This window comes from Protopterus annectens, chromosome 1.part2 (assembly GCF_019279795.1).
Source record: "Protopterus annectens isolate FY-2018-M chromosome 1.part2, PAN1.0, whole genome shotgun sequence".
Lineage (NCBI taxonomy): Eukaryota > Metazoa > Chordata > Ceratodontiformes > Protopteridae > Protopterus > Protopterus annectens.
The window spans coordinates 853,334,946-853,355,927 of NC_056727.1; the positions used below are offsets into that span (position 1 = coordinate 853,334,946).

A 20,982-nucleotide genomic window follows, 5' to 3' on the forward strand; every position below is an offset into this window, starting at 1 on the left:
TGTAAGGCCCTTTTGTAGAGTATCCACATCATTTGGGGATTCAATAATGGATCCCAGTCTGCAGTCATCCGTGAACTTTGTTAGCCAGAGTCCCTTAGTGTTGGCTTGTACTTCAGAGAAGTAGATGCCAAACAAGAGTGGTCCCAGGACTGAACCCTGAGGTACTCCACTTGTCACTTGTCAAAAAAAAAGATGGAATGGAAGGAATTTCAACGTATTACTATGACTTCATTAGAATTTTCTAGTCCATATATGTCAGTGTGTATGTGTGTGTGTACATATAGATATACATATACATATGCATATAGATAATGATAGATAAGGGAAAGAAATTTTGGACACAGAACACCATGCTTTTCAGATGGTCAAAATTTGGATTTAGTCACATTTTCCCCAAAACTGAAACATAGCTTTTCTAATAAACAAGCAGTTGTCAATGACACAAGTCAGGTTGTATTAGACTTGAACAGCAGCGATACTGTTTAAATTTGTGTGATCTATAAAATAAAAAGTAATAGAATTAAAAAGTGTGTTGCAGGTGCCAAGTAACCTTGCTTTGCAAATGTATTTGTCAATGTACACCTGCTTGTGTAAAATGAAAAATGCAGAGGCTACAGTTAGGAAGTTGGGGGGGTAAAGTAAGAAAAGGAAGCACAAGGTCATGGTTTAAGGGTACAAGGTCATGGTTTAAGGGCTTGATGGAGGAGCAGGAAGTCAAGTAGTATGAAAGGGATGAGATGGTATTTAGAGAATAGCTAGAATTGGCTCAGGTCCCTTTGGTACAAGCGTTTAGTGCGCTCAAACATTCCCTACCATTTTGGTTAGGCTGTTATGTAGATCCTACAGGAGTTGCATATAGGGTGTTTTTTATGCAGTATCCTCACTTCAAGAAGGGAGCCTCCTTTTCCCCTTTCTTTGTTCTGGACTGGTCAGGGTAATGTATAGGTTAAGCTGTGATTGCGTTACTCCTGGTAGGGGACAGTAAGAAATGTGAGAAGATTCCTAACACTGCATGGAATTGTGTGCTACTTCAACGTAAACAGCCTTTAATGCTGTCTGCCATGAATTTATTTATTTTTTTTATTGCTGTTTAATTCTTTAATTGTTAAAAATTGCTTTATGCTGTTTATCTATATGGCTAATAAATGTAGATTTGAATGCTGTTTAATAAAATCTGTTCAAATGGCTACAACATATGTTTATTTGTGTTAGGTACAGTAGTATGTTATGTTAGGCAAAGATTATGGCTACTAGGCAATATCTTTTTCTTGTCTTGATTCATTTATCACATTCTCATTTTAGTGGGGTATTCACTGTGCTATTACATTAAACCTAAATATTAAACCATGCATCAAATTTCACACAAAATTTTGCTTATATTCCGCTGTGATGGTGTATGCAAATAGAAACACTCTTGCACTCTGGACAAATGTTATTTATAAATATTCTCTTTACTCAATTTTTAAAATATTTTTACATCATTGATGTTTCTGCTAAAAACATTGCCTTACTGTCTCACTTGCAGTTTGTCCACATGCCCTCTATGGCATTTGTGTGTGCACCGGTCACTGGATTAACAAAATGCTGAGAATGATTAACACAGCGGTGCTTGTAATGCATACCAGGTATGCCATCAATTCCCTTGTATGCGGCCCACTCATTAGAAATAATAATACTTCCTGGCATGACATGTTTTTGGATGATGGGCAGTAAGGTGGCAGCATCTCCTCTATCCACAAAACTAAGGTACCCAGTTTTTTGGAAGCAATCAAAGATGCCAAACACCCACCTGTTCTGTTTGGCAAGGTTTCTCTCCTGGTTGTACTTTCCATGCACCAAGAGGCACTCATCTATCTGTACTTCCACTCCAGGAACCCCCAGTAGCATGGGGTCCTGCAGAAGTTTCCATGAACACACATCACATACAAACTGGTACCAGTCCACCATAGACTTCACAGTGATGCCTAGGTGGTCAGCAGCTGTTGTCACTGGTAGCCTTCTAAGCCAGAAGTACATTATTTTCAGTAGTGTTGGCAGAGGCAGGCGACTCTTCTGTGATTCACAAATATTATGATTTAACCTGATAAGCATAAGGGATTGCTGTATTACTTGTACATTATTAGAGTGCCATTGAATTACATTACTTTATGTCATAAAATAAAAATGAGTGTAACATTCCAAAAAAAAGTAAAATGAATGTGTTTTGTAGAGTTAAGTATCTGAAAAGGATACTTAAATAAGCCAGTTAATTGTATGTATTTACACAAAGGTATGGTGGATTGCTTTCATGAAATATACACAAAATTATTTTTCCTTACTTGTGCATGTTTTTGGGGATTGCTTTCTGTGTTTAGAAAACAGCTTGTCTAATGGACTGTCAAACTGCGTTCCCAACACTAAAGTGGGTAACTTTGACTTTTGAAGTAATGCTGCCAGGGAAATGGGATCACATCGGGAAACAGTGGTGGATTAAGAACATTGCTGGCTAGCTGTATGCCCTTTTGCTCCTACTGAAGAATACTGTCAGGACCTGTTGTTTGCATTACCTTCCTGAAAAGGAAAGTAGTGAGAGATAGTCGTGTGCTTCTTAACGATATTCACAGGAATAAAAATGCAGGCTGCTGTGCTATATATTTAATTTTATGAGACTGCAATAAAACAGAAAAAAACACAACACAAGACCATCATTGTATTAACTTGGTTCCTTGCAAGATTAGTGAAATACTAGTGTTTTGCAGACAGACTGACGTATTATATTGAATCATGTCCTTTCAGTCACCTACTGCTTCTGCTAGTATGTAGTTTCAGAGGTAAGGTTGCTCCTGCACTACTGGCCAGAGTGATGGTCTTACTGAGGAACAGAGCATAAATCAACCAACATAAACAAGAAAAAAAACCTTAAAACAGCAAATAAATCAACAGGTCAGAATTATTTCAAATGCATTGGTGTTTTTAGTGTCTGAAAGGGTCCTCTACTTCCTGTAGGTAAGACTAGAGTAGTAGTAGTCATTCAGAAGATGGTGGCAAATCTATCAGAAGCCTAGTACTTACTGGTTCATTAAAATATTAACCATCACCCGGTAAATCAATGCAAACAAATAAAATGAGCAAAAAGAAAAGGACTGAACACCAATGTCATGTGTTTGTCTACTGTAGTATTAATGTACGACCTGTTACAAAACAAAAGGGCATGCAATATAACTGTACATGGTTCCCCTTTTGAGAATACAGTGCAATAGCTGTCCACAAAAAAGATCTGTTGCTTGGAGCAATGCCTCTAACCAGACATGTGACATTCTCCAATACATTTGATTAGCTTAATTTCTATTAGAAACTCTACTCAAAAATAATGCACATACTGTTCTCAGTCTTGAAAACCCAGAGCAGTAGAAGAAATAGAGTTTTTTTTGTATCCAAACAATAATTTAATACATGCAAACAAGTACTTTAACAACAGCTAAGCTGAAAGATGCATACAAATGTAGAAGAACAAAAAAAAGCTTTCTTAATAATTCAGCAAAGAGGAGCTACTGCCTTTATCCCCAAATAACAGTATTTCTCCATACATGACTCTTGTTTAGGCAAGTAATGAGCTGTGAATGATGCTAAACAATGGCGTTCATTAGTGAGAATGATATACACATATGCTCACTGGTAGACTATCTGTACGTTTCTTTCAGTCCTACAGCACTCCCACCTGATCCTCACCCTCTCATACCTTCAACTTATATTCACTCTCTTCTGTTAACAGAAGCCCAGCCCAGCCAATGGCAGCAACAGAAATGGTGTTTGCATTTCCTGCCACATCTGCTTGCTTTCTGCCGAACTGGCTTATAAAGATTTCACAATCAGTGTGCTACCTCCATGCAAACAGATGTCACCCTCTGTGTCATAGGGATAGTGGCCACAATCTTGTCTGCCTTACTTATCAGCAACTGCCTAAATATGAAAATAAACTCAGCTGAAGAAAACAGGAAAAGCAAGACAAAGACTGGAAAACAACAAATGGCTATCTATGCATCTATATCTATATCTGTATCAATATCTGTATCTATTAACATTTATATTTAGTTCCGTGTTTGAACCAAATGTATTCTGTTCTGAATGCTATGGATATTTTAACTTTAAGTTCTTAGAATAGTGTACATTATGTTCAACAGCCCCAATAGATAGGTGAACTAAGCATAATTGTGAAATAATTGAGCAATAACCAAAGAGTGGGTGTGGGTGTATAGAGGATTTGCCCATAGCTGCTGAGCTTTGATTATAAGAGTGAAGCCTGAGTGATTCAACAAAGCCAACCATGGGTAAATCTTCATATACCGACAGACACAAGTTGGTTATTGCTTTTATACAATGACATTATTTGTGAAAGAAATTGTGTACTTTTCTTAAATAACATCTTTGTATAATGGCACTGTAGTGTTCCTCCGCTTGTTTCTCATTCTCCCATCTTTGTTTTTGTACTGTGCATACCTATGGGACTTACATTTTCACACTTGCACAGTACATCAGTGCGGTTGAAAACAAGCAATGGAGAAAGGAAGATTTCTATTGCTTTTCTTTTTTTAACTATAAAATGAGAACGGTTTTGTGGCACGAGAGAGACAGGGCAAAAATATATGGAAAATCGGGTACATTTCTTTAGCTTTGCAGAACATACCCGATTTTCCTTGTATTTGTTCAGCCCTCAATATGTACCGCTCAGCTGCTTAACTCAAGCAATCTGGTCAAAGCTTTAAAGAAAAGGAGATCAATTGTAAATGTTGCTGTTGTAAACGTAGCTGCTATAATAACAGGATTTGTGTTAGTGTGCATTGTATGAAGTATATGAAGTCTGAAACTCAAATGTGTATCATTATTTAGTGACTTCACTCCTTAATGATTTTTTTTCTAAACATCGTTATTAAATTTACACATATGACAAAAGCAATCTTACATTTATTAAATGAAAAACATACAAAATATCACTTTAGTTACAAACAGTTTACATTACAGACAACAATGAAACAACTGTAGTTGTAAACATTATACATCACTTATAAACTATCCAGTGCCAGTTAAGCATTATGTAGCTCATTCAAATCCTGTCTCTTAAACCTCATTCCTGCTCTGCATATATTGTTCCCACAATTCTCATTTTTTCCTATGTAGTTTGCTACTTAATGTTTCTAAAGATCCCAATTCCAGTTGTTTTATCTTTGTTGCTATATTCACTACTTCTAGTAAAGTTGGATTAGACTTTGATTTCCATTTTCTAGTAATTGTTTTTTTGGCAGCCACCATAATTAGACTCAGCAAGGCCTTACTATGTCTAGGCAGTTATGATTCTGTAGTATAAGTAAAACAAAATCATCTCTCCAGTCAGCCCAATCTGCTCACTGAACACCTCAGACAGAGTAGTCTGCAAGGAATCCCAAATGTCTGCCAGCTCATCACACTTCCAAAAAAAAATATGCCCCCAGGTTCTTGCCAGTCACACCTCCAACATTTGCTATCTACCTGAGGAAAAATTCTTTGGAGTCTACTTGGGGTATAAAAATACCTATGTAAACACTTCTAGGCAAAGATCCTAAATCTTCTAAACTTTGTTGCCTATTTTGGAGATGCACATATATCCCCCATTGTCTCTTTTTGAATTGCTTATCTAATTTCTCTTCCTAATCCTTTGTAAGCTCCTCTGATTGTCCGAAAACCACAAATTTTATGAGGAACAAACCAAAAATATGAGACAAAAATCTGGAGATTCTGTGAAAATCTGGACAGTTGAGATGTATGCCTCCATTGTATATACTAATAGAAGAATGTCTGGACTTTTTTCTATTGGTATATGCTTGATTTACAATGGGCTGGGCTGACGAATCAGAGTACACGTTTTTGAATAGTAATGAGCTATCTTTGTATAATTATGTAAGAGGTCAGCAGTTCAAAAGGCAAGTTATTCATTGAGGATTTTGCATGGATTTTTAGTAAGATGCACAAACTTAGTGACCACATTCTGTTTAGTTGAGACTTGAAGCATGGCCACTATACTTATTAAAATGAAAAAAGTAGCAAAGATAGTGATACAGAAATTATTTGCTATGGTTGCAGAGCTCTATACATTTTTACAACTTATATTATTTGACAAATAGTGCAGAGAAATAAAACTAGGTACTGTTGACAAACTCCTTGTTATTCAGAGCCTGTTTTTCCCTGCCTCCATTTATCTGTTATGTAAATATGAGAAGGACACTTAACCAGACAGTGCAGCTTTCCCACTCCTAGTTTAGAAAAGGACTGTGTCCATCAGTGTTTTATCCTGGTTAACAAATATATTCAAACAAACAAACACTCAAACAAGTACAGTTTATGTTAAATAATGACAACGTTTCAGTACTTCTTTAAGGCCTGTTTACTACTATTACCTCTTGATATCATATTTGCCTATATAATGGGAGAGTGATGACTGTAAAACTGTGCAGTTAAGAAACAGTAGCAGGAAGTACAGAGGAGCAGATAACTGAGAGTAGAAACCTAGGAAGTGTTATAAACCTTCCATGTTTTTTCACCAGCACTGTTGGTAGCTCCAAGTGTTTTCAGTAGGTGAAGAAGATAAACACTGGAACAGTAAATATGAAGCTGGACTGAAATCATGAATTATACACCGTGTATCTTGGACAGTCATACCACAGATGCTGTTAAAGTGCGACTAAACTATGAAGACTTCTGTATACTGCTCTTGGAATGAGAAATGGACTTCACTGCAATTTGTAGTACTGTACCCATAAAACATACCTGAAACTTTACCTGGAAATAGGTTCATAGGTAAGTACTAGGCTATCTGTCCAAGGGCATTTATAAGCCTAGCCAGAATGTGTTGGCTTTCGCCACCCCCTTAGATTAGTTCCCTGTGCCTCTGTCCAGCAGAGCCATGAGTTCCCTGCGTCACTGTCCAGCAGAGCCACTGCAGTGATCCCCAGGGTAAATTTTCTGTTTCCCATCCACCCATCAAGGTTTCTCTTGAAGAGTGTTAGTGAGGGGCTCTACCTGATGTATACTGGAATCCTGTTCCAAAGCATGGGGAATCTCTGGGACAGGAATCTATCCCACCAGTATGTCCTATTTATCATTGTGGTGAGGTTTATATCTCTAGAGTGTGTGGCTCTCTGGGATTTGTTTTTTTGTAGGTGGAGCATGTCCATCAATTCTGGGTTGGACATGGCCTTGTATGTCAGGCAGAGATCACCTCTGAGTAAGCGGTATGCAACCGAGTACAGCTGGAGTTTCTTGAGCTGGGCTGCATAGGGCATCTGTTTGAGGCCAGTAATCCTCTTGGTGAGGTACTTTTGTGGTTTTTCCAGCTGTTGCAGGTGTCTTGTAAGGTACATCCCAAATGGGGCATTGTATTCTATGATAGGTCTAATGAGTGATGAGTAGAGGGGCACAATAACCTCTTTTGTTCTAGATGCGAACCCTTTTGTGATTAGGTGGGCCACATAGAAGGATTTTCTAACCACCTTGACAATATGATTATCAAAGGAGAGATTACTATCTACTTGGGTCCCCAGATCCCTTATTACATTTTATGTATTTAGGGGACTACCACCTATGTGGTAGTTTGCGGGTACTTTGTTTTTTCCAAAGGGGATGACTATGCACTTTTTGGCATTTAGCTTGAGGCCATGATTTTGACACCAGGTATCCATCTCAGTAAGACCCATCTGGAGGGTGTCTGTATCAGCCAGAGAATCAGTTATGGCCCCTAGTTTGCAGTCATCTGTGAACTAGGTCAGCCATAGTCCTCCTATGCTTGCCTGTACCTCTGAGAAGTATATACCAAACAGGAGGGGTCCTAGGACTGAGCCCTGGGGGACGCCACTTGTAAGCGGTTTAGAGTTGGATGTAGAGCCTGCAACTCTCACCATGTGGGTTCTATCCATGAGCCAGTTGTCAACCCATCTTGTGACAGAGGGGTTTATGTTCAAGTTGGGGAGCTTGTCTATAATACTAGAAAGGGGAATGGTGTCACTAGCCTTTGCGAGGTCTAGGTAGGCTGTGTGGACTTCCTTTCCTTCGTCTAATGCCTTGATAACCATCTCAAAGAAGTCCACCAGGTTTAGGAGGCATGATCTACCCTTAACAAAGCCAAACTGGGTAGAGTCCAAGGTTTGGAGGTTCCCAATGTTTCTGTTAATGCTTTCCATAGCCTTGCAGACCAGGCTAGTCAGGCTTATAGGGCAATAGTTCCCGGGGTCCGTTGTGGCTCCACCTTTGTGGACCAGGATAACTGTTGCTGTGCGCCACTCTGTGGGTATGTAGCCTGTAAAGAGGCTGAGTTTGAACAGTATGTTTAGGTGAGGGGTTAGTTCATTTTGGAGCTCTTGTAAGACACAGCCTGGGACACCGTCCGGTCCCATTGAAGCTGTATTTTTGGCTTAGGAAAGGGCTGTTTTAACCTGTGTGTCGGTGATTGATGGGGCTCTACATTCTTCTGGTATGGTTATGGGCCCTTTAGGGGGTGAGAGGGGGGTGAAGTTTGCACTAATCCTGTCTGCCAGAATATTGGCAATATCAGTCGGTTCAGTGTATTTTGTGCCATTCTGCACAAACTCAGAGCAGATCTGAGAGTTTCCACTTAGGTTCTTGACATAGCTAAAGAACGCTTTGTGGTTATCTTTGGAGGCATTGGCAATTTTTCTTTCAAAACTAGCCTTGGATGATTTAATGAGGGATCATAGTTTCTTGCTGATACTGATCAGGGATGTCTTTCCTTCTTGGGATTTTACTCTTTTCTGTACTAGTTTCCTCCTTCTGTTGTATAGCTTGTTTATAGCAGGGGTCTACCAGACTGGTTTCCTTTTCTTGGAGGAGTTAGTCTTGGTTTTACTTGGGATAGGACAATCCATGCATTCCTGCAGATGCTCATAGAGTGCCTTTGTAAAGGTTTCAGCAGCTTGGACAGCATTGTCCTTTAGCATGGGGGCTGTGAACCTTTCCACCTCGGTCTTAAGTAACGTGAAGTTTGCCTTTGAAAAGTTTTTCATGGTGGTTTCCTTGATTGGGGGTGGGGGCGAAATGTGGATATGCAGAGTGATTAGTCTATGGTCTGATCTAACCAACGAGGGGTTGACCTCTGGTGTTGAACACCGGTCGCCCATGTTGGTGATGACCAGATCCAATATGTTGTTCCCTCTGGTGGGGGTTTTGACCAGTTGATCCATGATGTTCGAGTTTATAAATTCTAGGAAGCATTGGACAAGGGAGTTAGTACTTGAGTAATTCTCCCAGTTTTTATTTGGGTAATTGAAATCACCCAGTATTAGGGTGTTTGGTAGGACCTTCATATTTCCCAGTATCTCCAGAAATACAGAATGGGGGTCCTGGGCCATGGTGGGTGATCTGTAGCAAGCTACAATTTGGATTGCAGTTTTGCCCTTGTTAGTTGCACATGGATGATCTCTGATGCATTGTGCTGCACCACTAACCTGGAGGTGTGGGTATCCTTGATGAATATAGATACACCCCCACATTTGGTGTTTCGGTCCTAGTTCTGTGGCCAAAAGGTGTGGTATGAGCTATAGCCTAGTAGTGCTGGGCTGCTCTCAGGAGCCTTAAAGCAGGTTTCTGTTACTGCACATATGTCAATGTTCTCCATACTGAGGAGTGCCTCGAGTGCATGCATTTTGAGGTTTAGACTTCTGGTGTTGAGTAGCATTACCCTCAGTTTTTGGTTACTTGTGCTATTTATGGTGGTGGGTTTGTCTTTTGAGCCTTACCTAAAAATGGCACTATGGAGGCGGCAAGAGCCTTGGCCAGTATTTGAAAGCCTAAGGGTGACAGGTGCAAGCCATCTCTTGCAAAGTAACGTGGCTTGTCGAGCATGTCATCCCAAGCAGACAGATACTGGATCCCCTTTGAATGACACCAGAAACTTGGCCAATCATTGAAATTGATCATTTTTTCTTTATACTGTGGCATCATTCTTGGTGTGGGCAGGATGCTACTCAGTGTCAGGGTCATACTGGCCTGGGCTACATGATCAGAGAGCTCTTCCATGTCTCTTTTCATGTAGTCCAGGGAGGTAAATCTCAGGTCATTCACACCAACATGGACAATGACAGAGATGTATTTGTACTTGTTCTGGAGTGACCTGAGTGCTTGTGTTATGTGGCGGATCCTGGCACCCGACAGGCAGCTAACTGTAACCTTCTCCTTGTCCAGCCTAGTTACTGGGATATCAGTGTGCCTGACTATAAAGTTGCCTATTACTAGTGTGTTGGGTATGTTATTTTGCCTTAAGGGCTGTGATTGCATGGCACACTGATTACGGGAAGTATGTGTTTCATGGTTGGTGATGGGGTGTGGAGGTTGCTTGGATGTCTGCTTTGGAGGTCTCTGTTGCTTTTGCAGATTTTTATTTAGAGCGTCCGAGTATGTTTTCATGTATTCATGTGTGTTATGTGCCGGTGTTGGTTTATTAGGTCTATGTGAGACTGATAGTGTGTTGCAGGTATTATCCTTCTCCTCTTGACTGTCAGTTCCAGTCTTGGGTTGAGAGAGCTTTGCCTCCAGTTTGGCTGTATAATTGCATCTTTTGCATATATTAGTATTTGGTGGTAGGGGGAGAGGGTTTTCTGTGTACATGAGGCAGTTGTAACATTGCCTCATAATGCCCAGATTCACCAATTGGACTGGAGAGTACACCGGAAACTGCCCTTTGGACATGCCTGAATAGATAGAGTAAGCTGTTTTTCTGATTGGCTAGTGGGGATGAATAGAGAGCCTTGTTCGTCTGGACAGTATAAGGGGATCTAGTGCTAGGGTTAATTAGTGCTTGCTATGAGTTTAAGCAAGTGCTTGACTGTGAAATGAATGGTTTGAGTGCTAAAGTTGAAGGTTTGTCTAGTTCCAAGGGAAAAATTGAAGAGTAGACTTAGTGAAGCCGAGAATAGTTTAACTCTAGCTAAACGGTGCTGCCTGGTGCACAAAACCGCAGAAATGCGGTTTTTATAACAGGGAAGTGAAAGAGAGAGAAATTAGCCAAAATGGTTGATAAACTACTAACTTCTGGGCTGAAACCACTCCTCCAGGGACAGATAGGCTGCTCAAAGCTCCCCTCTCTCACAGGTGAACAGAGAAACTTCCTTCTATTCAAGTAAGGTATGGGAAACACAGAAACTTGTAACTCAGCCCTGGATTCAGCAATAACCTGAAAACTGGACTATACTAGTTCAGAAAGGTGGGTAACAAGTATATTTTTTTTTCCAGAAAATAGAGAAGATACAATCAAAACAATACTTTAAATGCACAGAAAAGGCTATTGCACTTTACTGTGTAGCCAACAACAGTTAAAACAGATTTAAACATAAATATGACTTAATTCAAGTGCAGGCAGCAAATAAGTACAATATGTAGCAATAACAAACTTTTTAAATCACAGATTTGCTAAAAAAACGGTGTTTTAGATGGGATTAGTTAAGACAGCAAGAAAAGCAGAAAAATTATACTTAATCACTCTAAAGTCACTCTTTTGTCTCTCTGCTGCTGTAGATGCTGAACACCTGGAAGGCATTTGCTGAGTGGAATACAGGCACAAAAACGGTGCAAATGCGGTTTTTATAGCAGGGAAGTGAAAGAGATAGAAATTAGCCCAAAATGGCCAATAAACTACTAACTTCTGGGCTGAAACCACTCCTCCAAGGACAGATAGGCTGCTCAAAGCTCCCCTCTCTCACAGGTGAACAGAGAAACTTCCTTCTTTGCAAGTAAGGTATGGGTAACAGAGAAACTTGTAACAGCCCTGGAATCAGCAATAACCTGAAAACTGGACTATACTAGTTCAGAAAGGCGGGAAACAAGTATTTTTTTTTTATTTTTTGTCAGCATGTACAAGGTAATAGCCACTGGGTATGGCTGCACCACACATACAGCTAGTAATGCCTTTCACCGAACTGCACCTTATCTTGTAATCGGACTTGTTTTTTACTTAACCGCTAATTATCAGATATTGTCTTAAGAAAAGACACAGTTACTGCCCTCCTCCTATATCTGCTTCTAGAGAAATCTTATTGAAAAAATTAAGATATAATTGCACAGATTTAACTTATTCCTAGCTGGTGTGCAGTATTTATGAAAGGTATGCAGGAGTGCAACATGTCATGTGTGGTGGCATTAATAAATGTCTTCATTACTGCAGAATTTAATGAGAAATAAAAGTATAAAATTATATTTTTAAAACAAAGACTCTAGGAATAATGTGAAGCATAGATTTCACCTTTCATTCATTCATTATGTGATTTTCAATAGGGCTCAAATCTCTAGAAAATACTGACGAAAATGTTATGGATTTGAACAACAGAGAGAAAGAATGAATTCAGTGATCTGCCTGATATATAATGACAGACTGAATTATTTGCAACATAAAAAAGATACAGTGAGATGCAACTGATGCAAGAAGCTGATCTAACAGAGGCTGGAATTCATAGACAGTCTGTGCACTATGAAAAGCATAATACACCTTGTATGTGCGTGTATGTGTGCACGTGTGTGTGCACATGTGTGTGTGTGCGTGTGCATGCGTGTGTGTGTGTGCCTATGTGCATGTGTGTGTGTGTGTGTGTGCACTTGTGTTTGTGTGTTTGTTTGTGTGTGTGCGTGTATGTGTGTGCCTGTATGTACCTCCATGAGCGATTGTTGTTTGTTGCTCAAAATGGTTATCTATGGTTGATATGGCTGAGAAGCACATACATCGAGTGTAAGTTGTCATTAGCTTTGTATCTGTCTGTCTGTGTGTTTGCATGAGTGTACACTCATGTGAATATGTGTGTGTGTGTGTGTGTGTGTTTGTGTATGTACAGATGAATGACCGAGTGTCTACTGGTCTGTAAGTCTGTCTTTGTGTACTGGGGGGGTGGGGTGAGTCTATGTTCCTGCTTGTTGTGTTTTAAGTGTTTGTGCTACTTACTTGATGTGGTGCTCATCTGTGAGCTGTCCAGTTGGATGATTAATATTAATTTAGACTGTATTTTGATGTGATCTATAGCCTTAAATCTTGTGCATGACTATGATTCTCATTAATCTGGAAAAGTACAAGTCATCCAACCTGAAAAGAATGCAATGTACGTGTAAGTAAAATGTCTATGAATTCTGGAGATTAACAAAAAATGGTGCAATTTACACAGGCATTGAAATTATTTCAAATCCAGTGAAAGCACTACATGAAGATGTTGATGTTTGTGAGGTTAAATATGAAGGGAAACTTAGGAAAATTAGCAATACAGGTGGTCTCACCTTCGATAACCACATCACCACAACAGTCAGGAAATCCTTCTATGTGGCACACCTCATCAGTAAGGGCTTTTCATCCAGAAAAAAGGAAGTCATTGTCCCTCATTAGACCCATCATAGAGTACAATGCCCCATTTGGTATGTACCTCACAAGACATTTGCAACAACTGGAAAGGCCGCAGAAACACCTCACTAAAAGAATCACATGCCTAAATCAGATGCCCTATGCTGACCAACTAAAAAAAACTCCAGTTATACTCTGTCACATATCTTCTACTCAGAGGCGATCTCTGCTTAACATACAAGGCCATGTCAAACCCAGAGCTTTTGGACATGCTACACTTAAAGAAATCCCAATCCAACAGAGCCACATGCTCCAAGGACCGAAACCTTGTCATCACAATGAACAAAACATGCTGGAAGGATAGGTTCCTGAACCAGAGAATCCACATACTCTGGAATAGACTGCCCATATATGTCAAGCAGACCGCCTCCTTGGTCCTCTTCAAAAGGAACCTTGACTGGATGGGAGATAGGAATTTTACCCAGGGGAACACGTTAGTCACCGTGCTAGACAGGGGTCCAGGGAAGTAAATATTGTGGGAAGAAATAGCCAGGGAATTGTTATCTGTTGGCTTGTACAGGCCCTAAGGCCGATAGCCTAGTACCAACTTATGAAAGTAAGGAAGTCTGGAAAAAGTAAAACTTAAGTCATTCCAAGAGGATGAAATAAATGTAAAAACATGCTGTAGATGTGACAATATAATACAACTAAAAAATGTCCAGCAAAAGAGTATATATGCAAATCATTCAATTAGAAAAGCCATTTTGATAAAGTAAATAAAATGCAGAGTCAAAAGCCATATCAAGTCATAAGCAGTTTATGAAATAAAATTAAGAGCAGAACTTTTCAAAAGCAATATACATATGACGATGATCAGTAATTTGGAACATCATAAAGTATTAGAGAATATTACAAAGAAAATAAATTAATGTAAAAGCATGACCATGAAATTGAAAATAATACACAAGTGCTTTTTAAGCTTGTTGCTATGGGATCAAGTAATGGAATATCTGAAAATATCATCAAATCATTTAATTTGATTTTTAAGTTCAGTACATTCAGTTGCAAGTTGCTTATTTATTTTGGCCAAAAAATGTCACTTTTGTTTGAAAAGTTACTTATTGTGAGCAGAGAAATTGTTATAGTTTCAGATTGTTAAAACATTGTTTTACCTGAGCTTGCCCAGCCTTTTGGTCTATGGCTTCGGTGTGCCTTACCCTTTGGTATCCTTGGTTAGTGGTCTTGGTGATCAGATGAATGTTAGCTTTTTACCTGTTTAGGAATTTAAAATGGGTTCGTAGAATCTCAGTCAAATCATCACATAGTCAGCCAGTTAAAGAAGGATATTTCAGAGTCATGACTGTAGTCTGCATATTCTTAATTTCGGGCAGATGAGCACTTAGTGATTAACAACCTTTAGACAGAGGATATTTAAAGGTTTTCACATTCTCCTCACCTGCCTCTCCCTGTAGGTGTGCCAGGTCCAGCCCATCTTGCACAACAGGTCATGGAGGGGTGTTGCTTTAGGTGGGATCAGTCCTGATCCTAAAAATTCATATTATGTGATCACTATTACATTTCAATGTAAAAAACAAAAACATGTAAACAATGTCACATTGATCATAGATGAATGCTGTTCTAAGTTTCTCTTAATCCTTTGTTAAAGCTTATTTGGCTTCCAAGTTCCTTCTCCGTGTTCTCAATCCAGTCAGTGTATTGCTGTTCTGAAACTGGGGGTGGGGGCCATCCTTACGGTGGGTCATTTTGACAGAATGGAGTAAGTTTGGAAATCTATGGCACTTTTGATCACCTCCTTCATATCAACCTGTTTTCTTGAGAAGTTTGAAGTCAACGTAAAGGAAAAAATGAGCAACCAAACATATTTGGATTTTTTTCTTGACAATCAGCATGATTTAGCCTTTGATGGTCATTTGTTTAGAAAATCATGATAGTCATTAGTATGAACACTATGTGGTATGGGGCAGGGGCCATACAATTCTTTTTTAGTTTTTATTGGGGATAAAATACTTACCCACAAAGAATGGTTTTGAAAGAGGTGGTTTCATTCAGGGTACAGTGGAGGAGACTTTCTTCAGAAAAGAAGCATCTCTGGGGTATGAAGCTCTACATTTGCAGGAACTTTCCTTGGTCGGTTTGGTCACTGGGTCTAACTCCTCTTTTCTGTATACAACAAGGCTAATCCTTGGTTGCAACTGATCTATCCAGAGGCACAATCAAATTTAAACATTGCAGAAGAAATAGGGGGTTATTTCACTGAGGCATGGGAAAGTCTTTTCTCATAAAAAGTGTACTGCTGGGCGTCAGGACTACTGAGCATGTGTCCATTAGCTGCTAGTACACGGGGACATCCTAGGTTTAGTGTGGTCCCTGAACCCTTGTCCTTCTCTGTGTGCTTGATTCAGCTTTGTTTCTTCTGCAGTCATTATTGCTATCCTAGACACCAGATTGGTTATCTTCACTTAACCCAAAAAAAGACTTGCAATGTTGGCGAAGGTTGAAAAAAGCCAGGTCCCTTTTCCTGATTACAGCAAGTATGGACATCTGTATTAGATAAGTTAATGCCATTTTTTATCATTTTACTCCTCATGTTTAGGGTGTTAGGGATCCTACTTTGTTCTCTGTGGTGGGGCAACAAATGTGAAATACGTCCTCAGAGTGTTCTTTGATTTGGTAGGTAAATCAGGACCAAAGTAATCAGTGCAAATGATTTAAAAAATAGAGTTTGGATGATGTTGTATTGAGTCATAAGCCCTGGGGATGTTGTTCTGAGCCTGGGGGTTTTCATCTCAAAATGTAGAGGCTTTAAAGGAGGAGTTTGCCTGAAGGTCATGCAGTCCAGGATCCTAGGGTGTATTGGGGTTTTGGGGTTGAGGCTGATTGAGTCCAGGATACACTAAAACCATGACTAGTATGCTTCTGGAGCTTAGCCAGTGAGGTAGTTGAGGTCTTTCAATAAAAAAAGTTGTTGACTAAGTTTCCCAAGGTTAAGGATATAGTTGATGGATTGTGGGGTATTCATGCCTTGTGTCTTTCCAGCATTCATTTTTGTTTGCCTCTTTAGTTAATTTCCTTTCAGAATGTTGTTTTCAATGCCATTTCATTTCTCGTGGTATATTTGATATGTAATGTAAACCAGGAAGCCATGGTGTCTTGGCTTGACAGTTGCATGTTTGGCTAGGTGTTTGGCCTGATTTGCTTATATCATGTCTGTACTGTGCTATCCTGACCTTCATCTTGCTGATTGTCTTTCTGATATAGTACGCTGGGTAACTTTTGCAGTGTGCTCTGTATACCACTTTATCTGTGTTGAAATTTCCATAGAATCAGCTGGAGTATACCTCTTTGTTGTTCAGGCTGGAGAAGCTGTTTGTATTGCTTATACATTTACATTATGCACAGTTGTGGGTAAGATTTTCATGGGTGGTCAGGTCTCTTGTCATACTCTCTGATGATCCTACTATTCTTGATTGTGATCTTATGTAGTTGTGGTAATATCTTGTTGAGGATTTTGTTTTGTTGATAACACACCAATTGCCAAATATGGCCTGTTTAATCTCAGCATAGTCTTGAGTGTAGATTAGGGTGATGTTGGAGTTCCAGACTTTGCTATTGGACCAATTTTGCATTGAACAATGTGTCCCAGAATTTGCCTGAATATTTGCCTGCTGCAATTTCTGGCTAAGAAGTCTTTTTTCAGTTCAGTGATATTTTTAGTGAAAGTTTCCAGTTCCTTGAAGACTCTAGCTATGCGGAGACCCTGAGATTTGAATATATTCCATTTGATTGTGTAGAGGTGCTTGCTGTTACTGGGTAGTGGGAGGTTTACTCTGATGTGTTTTTGGTATAGTCATTTGAAACTGTTCTGGGGTTTTTGCTGATTTTAAGATCTAGAAAGTAGATGGACTCGGAGTTGTAGGCGGTTGTAAACATAAGGAAGTTGATTGATCCATTTATGCGGTGCAAAAATTTGTTCAAGCTTTCAGTGTTGCTATTCCAAATGATGACTATATCATCAATAAATCCAAGGTAGCATTCCATTTTTTGGTAGAGTGGGGAGTTGTAAATAACCTCTTTTTCCCATTTTCCCAGGGCTTTATTTGCTAGGCCCCGTTATCTTTCTAAAGTAAATTAATTCAAATTGGAGGTTGAGAATAGACTCAGGAGCCTGCTGATTACTTCTCAGTTTCCTATTAGGGCCTTTCATCCTTTGATGTAAACTTTAATGTTAAAATAATTATTGTATGGGAGTAATTTGTATAGGGCTTTGATGTCCATAGTGACTAGGATGGATTCTTGTTGGATTTTATTTCTAATTTCCCTGAGGAAATGCATTGAGTCCACTATAAAACATCAATTTTTTTCCCATTAGCAGTTCAGTGTACACCTCCAGAGAAATTAATATGATTTCCGTGCTAGAGTCCCCACTGGCTACAGTATCTCTGTAAGGGGGTTCCTCTATATATTTCTGTTTCTTTGGGATACAAAAAAAGTTGGGGAGTTTTGCCTGTTCACCATTAGCAAGCCATTGCAGATTGTTGAAATAATTATGCCAGACATCGGGCCAAGCTACTTGTTTAAAAACATGCATAATAAAGGGAATTCATACTTTGCATGTTAATGGCATAAGTTGTTAGATAGTTTTGAGTAAATGTCTCAGGTCTTCAATATTGTGTGTCTATGCCGTATGAATTCTATCAGCTTCAAAAAACAGAATTGTTGAGAATTACACAGAAGGGAGTGCACAAGTATAATTTCAAAGCAAAAGAGTGAACAGACTGGGTTAGCATTACAGCTATTATATTCAGACCAAACTGATTCAGTGTATGTATGGACACATATTTTAAAAAGCAGTCAAAAAGGGAACAACATCTGCTTTTTACTATTGCATATATTGTGGCTTATGTGCTGTTTGTGTGATTCTTTTCTCTCTGTTTGTTAACCAAGTTATTTTGACAAATCAGACAGTTTGAGGAATACTCCAGGTTGTGTACAAAATTCTAAAAGGTAGATATACAATTTGTATATCTGCCTTTAGTAATCCAGTCTGCTCCAGAAGTACACAAGAGAACCTTGACTTATCTAAAGGATTAGATAGTGTAGCTAACATTACCAATGATATTGCAGTCTTGGGATAAACTGTTGAATAACATGACAGTAAACTGTTCTAATTGTTTCAAGAAATCAGGTAATTTATTGTCAAGGTGAATATGATTAAATGTTTTAAATTCTTCAGATAGAAGGTCACTAACCAGTGAAGAAAAGTTAAGGTATAATGCCTTACACACATTTAGCCACGCTACTGCACAGGTAGAGTCTAAAGGTCTCAGTTTACATGAAACATGAATATACTTCAAGGTTGATCAAACATTATGACACGCCTGCACTCCTTCACATCCAAGTTAACTATTTGTAAAGTCCCATGCTATATCCTTGCAAGCTATAGATCCCTTTCTATGACCGAGGAAGCCCATACCATGTACTTCAATGAATTGGAGAACCCCAACATTCAGTCTTACACAATGTTCGTGGTGGACCTCAACTACCCCAGCATTAACTGGGAATCATATATGACCTCAAACATGAAAGCTCAGAGATTTCTTGACTTTAGCAACATACACACCCAGGAAGTGTTAGTCTTCACACCCACCAGAGGTGCAAGTGTCCATGATCTGGTCCTCACAAACATGGGGGAACCATGCAGTTCCCCCTAGTGTAATGTCCTGTTTCATCAGGTTGGCCCACAACACTGTCACTTTTAAAATTAATATTAAGTCTGGGAGCTTGGATAACTCTGGAACATTTAAAATATATTCCAAGGCTAATTACCTCCTACTAAGTGGCATTCTAGCCAAATTCCAAACCCTGACAACACAGCTGCCTATGCAGTATTGTTCACTGAAACCCTGTACTAACATGTACATCAGACATCACAACTATCTATTTTGGAGGAACATTCCTATTTTCAAATCTTATTTACCCCTTTGTACAAGATATCCCTATTTTTGGAGGTATATCCCTAATTTCAACTTGTTTTACCCCTTCCTATAATTTTCTGAATCCCCTCATGACACAATTCTTGAAGCTGTCTACTACACGAAAAACCATTCTAACATGGCCAACATGCTAGTGGCAGCAATAATTTAAAAAACAGGACACACATCTTCACAACTAAATAAATTTGTGTCGTAGAATTCTGTAATATAGTTCATTAAAGTCTTCAGATTTTACACTGGCTGTTTCATAATGTTCTTACATTTGTCCTTCATTTTTGCCACACTCTTTTTTTCTAAATTTGAGGCTGGATAGTATGCCATATTCCTAATGGGACAGGGAGGAGTCAAGTGTTATTTTATATTCAAATGTTATGCTAATTAGATGCCCAGTATATTTTTAGATGGATGTTCATAATTTTCAAGGACCTTTGTTCCTATTTTTAATGTCAGCCTGTTGAGAGGTATGATGTACATAGCTACATAGAGACAGCCATACCTAAGTAAAATAAACATAAGACCAATTCCAAATATTATCCACCATGATGGGATCCCAGTATAAATAGGTTAAATAAGAAAAGAAAAAAATGTCTAAAACAAGAAGGGTGTTCCCATCAGAACAAGCAACTCAGGGGACTAATGATGTCTAACAAAGCCAAATTTGGAATCAAAGTAGACTCCAAAGTTAAGGACAGCTATAAGACTTTCATTTATGTCTACAACCTTAAAGGCACCACCTAACAATGTGCCAAACTAATGGTGAATGGAACCGCCTGTACATAGCCACAGGATATAGCAAACCTGCTTGCAGATAAATTATGTTCCAGTTTTACTCCCCATTCTACTTCACAGGAAATACCCCCCAACATTTTTCCACCAAGCATTGCTAGGAATTAGGTAATCAATGCTCTCTCTAAGGCCAAGAACACTGCTTTGATGAGCCCTGACAATATCACAGGATACCTATGGAATAGCATATAACCTGACCTATCAGATCTCTAGAATCTCTATTTAAACATAGCTTCCAGGCAATGATATAGGAAACATAAAGACACTGGGCTTTACCCAGTTCAGTTTTGTCAAACGCAGGTCATGCCTACTTAATCTAGTAGATTTCCCTGAGAAGAGCTATGGATGAGGGCAAAACAGTGCACCCTGCCTACCTCGAGCTCAGCATGGCCAAAGTGTCTGAAACAATACCTCATTTAGACATTGTAGATAAACTTGCAGGATTAGGCATGAACTGATATGTCACCTGATGGATAGCCAGCTGGCTCACTGATAGGAGACAAGAATTTTGGATTGGGGACCCCCTTAAAGAAGCCAGTCGCTAGTGAAGTCCCACAGGGATCAGTACTGGAACCTCTCCTTTTTGCCATCTACTTCTCTGAATACAAGGCAAATATCAAGGTTCTTTGGCTGACCAACTTTGCAGACAATGCAGGCTAGGCATGATCAGTGAGTCCCAAATAGACACAGATATCTTTCAAGATGGCCTGATGTAGACAAACAAATGGTGCCAGAGCCATGGACTAAAATTCAATGTGAAAAAAATGCATAATAGTAACCTTTGGAAAGATGGCTATCCATCAAAATTAATACATTAGCATTACACCCCTAAAAGTAGACTCAGTCATC

General features: G+C 39.2%; 1 protein-coding gene across 5 annotated transcripts in view; it reads left to right on the forward strand.

The window, feature by feature from the left end:
* Positions 1–20,982, forward strand: part of CHRM3 (cholinergic receptor muscarinic 3) — a 3,548,735-nt gene that overhangs the window by 829,718 nt on the left and 2,698,035 nt on the right. The window lies entirely within an intron of this gene.